Source organism: Lactuca sativa, chromosome 4, assembly GCF_002870075.4.
Source record: "Lactuca sativa cultivar Salinas chromosome 4, Lsat_Salinas_v11, whole genome shotgun sequence".
NCBI lineage: Eukaryota > Viridiplantae > Streptophyta > Magnoliopsida > Asterales > Asteraceae > Lactuca > Lactuca sativa.
In genome coordinates this window covers 209,154,356-209,160,719 of record NC_056626.2, presented here as the reverse complement: position 1 = coordinate 209,160,719, position 6,364 = coordinate 209,154,356, and the positions used below count along the sequence as shown (strand labels likewise).

Below are 6,364 nucleotides of genomic sequence, written 5' to 3'. Positions count from 1 at the left end.
TTTCAATTTGACTCAACTCGCCGAGTCACCTCATTAATCAATAGAATCGTGAAAAGCCGGTCCAACTCGCTGAGTTTCCCTTTAGCCAGCTGAATCGGGAAAAGTCGATCCAACATGCCGAGTTAACCTATGAACCCGTTGTGTTCTTCAGGAAACATACCTCTTAATCCATTAAGTCACCATTCTCGAAACAAAAAGGTCCACCACTCAGATCTGGACTAAAATATCGACTAGAAGGGTAAAGTTTCCAACTTTACCCTTAAGAACTATCCTATTGGCTATAGAACCCAAACCCTAAGCTTAAAAGGTTAAGGCTTTAACAATAAGCACTTATTCACTAAGACATGGCCCCAAAATACATATATGGTCCTTAAAGGCTACAAACACATGTAAATTTTCCAACTTTACTCTCAAATATGCTTGGAAGAGACTCAAATGTTCAAAAGAAGCCATAAGATGGACTTAATGCATGCATGGAGCCCTTAAGACCATAAAGTTGGCACCTTTATGCCAAAAGAGCTCAAATGGACCACGGATCTAGAAGAATAGCACTTGGGACAACCTTCAACCCCACCAACCACCAAAACATGGCTAAAAGCCTCAAAACTAACCCAAAAAGAGATCTTATCAAACATTGAGCAAGGTTAGAACTTTATATCAGAAATATGTTGGAAATGAAGCAAAGAATCATGATCTTGAAGGCCCCAACTTGAATCACCACCTTGCATCAAGCTTCCCCTTCTTCCAATGGCTTCAAACACAACAAAATACACTCTCAAAGGGATCACAACACTCAAAAAGGATTTATGGTTTCGAGATTAGGGTTAGGGACTTTGGAGGCTGGAAATGAGGCCAACACCGAGGACTTAAGGTGTTTTAATAGGGTGAAAAACCCTAAAATTAGGGTTTCCTCCTAAGCGGTCAACTCGCCGAGTTGAGACTACTCAACTCGTCGAGTAGCCTAATGAAATCCCGTAGCTGAAACGACTTCAACACGTCTCATATACTCCAACCCACCCAAAAGAAATGAAGATGTTTCCCGCTCTTGGTCTGCTACTCTACAACGATGAGAGATAGAGAGCTAGCTAGCGAAAGAAATATTGTGAGGGATATATGTGGTCGTGGTGGTTTCCGACGAAGGGTTGTGCCCTCTTGCTGAACCCTAGGGGTATCACCCTTAGCGGGATTCAAGAGCTCCCATAGAGCTCTATGGGGGTCTCGTTGATCGTCATACCTTATTCATGTCCATGATTTCATTTTACTAACAAAAGTATTTTCTAAAATATTATTTTCAAATAATATTTTTTGATAGTTATGTTAAAATTGTCATGAACTATGGATAAAATAAACATTTGATACTAAATGATCTAATGCTCGGTAACTATAAAAATATGAATTATATAAATCATAATTCGTCGTCTCATACCGGTGCCTTGATATGAAATTGGTCATTAAAAAGTTATCCTCATAATCTGGATTTCATGTAACCTATTCATAAATTCAAGATATCATATTCAAAAATTAATCACACGACCTTTCTAAAAAATCCAGTCTACCTAATAATTTCAAAAGTCTTCCTCTCCTTCGAACCTTAACAAATTCAAATAGGTATTACCTTTTAATCCTTATCTACTCTTAAAGTCGCGGTATTATAAAGTAAAAGAAATGATTATAATTAAAAATATTATCTACATATAATATCAATTTTAACAACTTTTATTTTAACCAAACCTTAATACAAAAAATTGGTAAATAAATAAATACACTATGGAAATAGCTTGAATATGTTTTTAATTTATTTAAGTCAATGTCATTAATGTGAGATATGCAACCATTAATATATATATATATATATATATAAAGTTCAATTGGAAACCATTATTAATAAAGGAACTACGTAACCAATCCAAATCGTCGAAATTTAAAGCGATTAATGACAAAAGAAATGGTTGTAGACTTTTACAATGGACGCAAATGCACCGGATTATAACAAAATACACTTCATTATTTTTAGTTTATTTTATTTTAAGGCCATGTTTTTTATCAAAAAAAGAACGAATATACCATTGTTCGTAATTTTTCGTCTTCTTTTCATAGAGATCAATATTGATATATAATTTTTTTTTTCAAAATACCCGTTTCATTTTCTTTGGTTTTTGAAAAATAGGACTATTTTATAGAAAAAAAATTAATAAATATATCAAAATTCATACTTTTTGGTACTCTTTAAACATAAATTCATATTGATGTTAAAAAAATCGATATTTCAGTTCAGATTCATATTGTGAACCTGTTCAGATTGACGTTGTGAACCTGTTCAGATTCACGTTGTGAACCTTCCCAGATTCACGGCGTGCATAATAGTAAGTCAGATTCACAATGTGAATATGAACTGATCGAGCTTTTTCACATTGTGAATTTTAAAAATTGAAATATTTACATTTTAGATTCACAGTGTGAATCTACACTAATTAAGGTTTTTTTTAGTCGGATGTTTAGTCATAGAGCACAAAAATTTAATATTTTTGGTATAATTAGTTTTTTTATAAAAATAAACTTAAATATTGAAAAAAGTAACAAAATGAAGTGTGTTTTTTTCGAAAAAAAATTTTGTTTTTTAGATATCAAATGGATATCTATGGAAAAAGGACAAAAAAATCAAGAAGAACGGCATAAAAAAAATTTTAAACGAAATAAGAGGTGAGGTTTTTTGGTAAGAGGTGGATTTTTTGGTAAAATGCGGTGTGTGTGCGTCCAATGTAAAAGTGTACATCTTTTCCCTTGGTCGTTGATCATTATGATTTCCGACGCTCATGATTGGTTCCTTGGTATCTTGTTAATTATGGTTCTCTATTGAACTTCACCATATATATATATATATATATATATATATATATATATATATATATATATATATATATATATATGGTGAGGTTCAATAGAGAACCATAATTAACAAGTAACCATATATATATATATATATATATATATATATATATATATATATATATATATATATGCTAGCCGTTTATCCGCGCTAAGCGACGGGTGGTGAATAGTTTATTTTAGAAATTAGTTTCTAGAGAGGACAATGATTAGTTTCAATTCAATGTTGGGTTAACTTTAGGAAACGTGTCATATCATATTAAAAATAAGACATAAAAAAACAACCATACTTTTATCACGGTTGAAACTTCCAATAACTTATAAGAAACTTTTAAAAATCACTTATAAAGAATACATCATGGTATAGAACTCCCGACTACTATTAAAATATTGAATGAACCGAAAGATATACTGTTATTTCTTCTAAGAAATTTTTTAATATGACAAAATAGAGAAATTGTTGTTTTTAAATGAAAGTCGTACATTGAATAAATTAATAATATTCACATTACAAAATAAAAGGAACTTGCACCTTAGGAGCAATTTATCCAAAATGACTCTAAAGAAGCACAACTAACTTATTTCTATGTACACTAGGGAAAAATTACTACAATGATAATTATATCCATAACCTAAATATAGAATAAAACGATGCATTTTAGAATGATAAAAATACTTAAATTTCTTACCAAGACAAAATGATCAACGTGAATATTGTTAGGTAATTAACAAAAAACAAGGAAATATGAAAGAATTGGGAGATTTAAAACTTAAAGTAAAAAACCAAGGGTAACTATGATGATAATATGAAGTGTCCATGTCCATGGCAGTAGCAGGCCAAGTGATTTATGATGGAACAAAGTATCTTCAGCATGCGATCATCAATATAATCAAACATAACTATGAAATTCAGAACCTGCAATGTGATCTTGTAGGGGCAAAGTTGTCATAATCACAAATAGAATATCCAATTTGTCTCTGTTTATAAGTCATGATATGAGAATTGCATACATAATCAAGCACTAAAAAATAAATAGTTGTTGATTTCTTATTGACAGGAAGTGTATTGAAATTAACTGTTGGCATTGCTTCAAAACCATGTGACATTGCAAAGAAGGCATACAGAGCATTTTTCCTTATCTAGAAAGACAAAGGGGCAAAAAAGAAACTTTTAAGATACTATTTTTTTTTAAATCAAAAAGATTAAAGAGGTAAACTAACTTTCCAAAGTACCTTTTTATCTTGTGGGTCTTCTGCAAAAACAAAGTTGGATCCACAATCTGATGCTCAGATACAATCTTTTGATGTATGTTCACGTGTATGCTAATAAATTCAAATATCAAAGTTGCAAATTCAGGCAAGATTAATAGCCTTCACCTGAACCACATCTGATGCTCAGATACAATCTTTTTCATTACCAAGATTAATAGCCTTCACTTGAACCACATCTAACAACTACACCTTTGAAACCTCGTAAAAAAGGACCAAATTGAAGAAAGTTTATCTTAAAACATATCTACAACTAATAATTACTATAAAATAGATCTGAACCTAAAATGAACCCATTTTTCCATAAAACAAAGCTAATCTTAGACTACAAAATATAAATAAAACAAAAAATTGTATACCTAATTACATTAAGCCTCATGGTTGCATATCAGTAAAGAAATGCCCAAATCTGCACAGAAAAATTAAAATCTACAAAGATAAAACCAAAATTATTCATGCTCTTATAGGAGAACCCAAAAACCAAATTTAAACAAAAAAAAATCAATGTTTTTCTTGTAGACCTTACCAGTTATGTTCATGTTTGTAGGTGGAGGACTCAAAAACCTGCAACAAAAGTCAAAAGGTCCATAAGAACTATTATAAACGGAAAACACATTCTTTAAAATTGGTTTCATTACTATAAACCAAAATATATAAAAGAAACATATGTGAAGATGGAAAAGTAATAGCTTGCTACCTAATGCAATTTGCTAAAACTTATTCAAACCCTTTTTGTTCCCTTTAAGTTGATTTTCATCCAGATCTGAAAATCATTTTTCGAACCACAAAAAAAACATAGTTGAGATTTGAAAGAAAAATCAACAAATAGACTTAGTAATATGTGGATTTCGAACGTGATAAAGGATTTCTTCTAGATATTCAGGAGTGTAACGCTTGAGATTAAATTGAACCTCTGAGATATGCTTCCTACACACAAATGAAAATAGATTCGCTTCTTGTTAGAGTATTGTCATACCCCAGAACTCACTATTGAGGTTAAGAGGACGAGAATAGATTGGAAACAAAGAGATACAAACACACACATACACAAAGATAGATAGATAGATAGAGAGAGAGAGAGAGAGAGAGAGAGAGAGAGAGAGAGAGATAAAGAAAGAATAATAGAAGGGATTATACCTTTAGGGTGAAGGTAGTACGTGATGGTTGCTTGGTATGGTGAATAACATGGTGACCATAGTAGATGGTGGCAATGGTTGACTGTTCATCAGATGAAACATAAACAAACACTTGAAAACATCAAATCGTAGATTTATTCAAATCAAATCTTGTACCATTAAAACCTAGCTTTCTTCGAATCTTAGAATAATATGGATGAATATATAAAAAAAATCACATATAAAATCCAAATTGTAACCTTAAAATTTTAGTAAAAGCTGACTGCTCATTAGATGATAAAAACTCTAACTCGTCGTTCAATCAGCCTTGGTGGTAGATAGGAATAGCAGCCATGAAGTTTCAGAGAGAGATAAAGGTGAATGAGCAGCGACGTCAAGTGTTTGGCTTGTGGGAAGGATTAGGGTTTTAGTAGCGGATATAGAGTTAAGAGAGGTATTGTCCAATGTGTGAGGTCATGGTGGGGGAGAAGGTGATATTATTTGTGGCAGTTCGTCGTGGTGATAAGCGGAAGGATACAAAGTGTTTGATGGTGGGGGAAAAACTGTGAACAGATCCATAAGACAAATGCATCAAATATGTGAGTAGCATTATAAGGCTAAAGAACCGGAGACATAGTTGGAAGGTTGTTGGACGGGACGTCTAGAAATAGGAAATTGTTCACCAAATTACACCATATGAGCGATAGAGATTTAATGGAAGAAACGGTGTGGATCTGGAAGAGCGGCTGGGCTAGAAATCGATTAGGGGTTTTCAACTTATGTAAATTGAGAAAGGAGCATCAATTTATGGTGTTGAATTCATAACAGATGTCATTTGAAAAAGCGATAAATTTGGGATAACTAAAAGGCCAGGTCAAGATATGGCAATAGAGATGTGAAACAATACGCACAGTTCTTTGACTTTTTCAAATATTGATCAAACCAATATCCATGGTTTGTCGATGCATAAAATGGTTGTAAATATTGCATTATGGCCTTGTACGACTTCATTTTGAACGTTTGTCCAAAGATGCTTTATACGACTTCATTTTGAACGTTTGTCCAAAGATGCTTTATGAGGTAATATATATATA

General features: G+C 32.1%; 1 long non-coding RNA gene across 2 annotated transcripts; it reads right to left on the bottom strand.

The window, feature by feature from the left end:
* Positions 1–3,583: 3,583 nt before the first annotated feature.
* Positions 3,584–6,052, bottom strand: LOC122197739 (uncharacterized). 2 transcript variants are annotated; one of them, XR_006191398.2, is made up of 6 exons: positions 5,531–6,052; positions 5,293–5,373; positions 4,853–5,082; positions 4,682–4,719; positions 4,324–4,584; positions 3,585–4,263 (listed from the first exon to the last, which is right to left on the bottom strand). It is a non-coding gene; the product is annotated as an uncharacterized LOC122197739 (long non-coding RNA). The 2 variants fall into 2 exon arrangements; XR_008232201.1 differs by having other exon boundaries at positions 3,584–4,263; positions 4,682–5,082.
* Between the last annotated feature and the right edge of the window lie 312 nt (positions 6,053–6,364).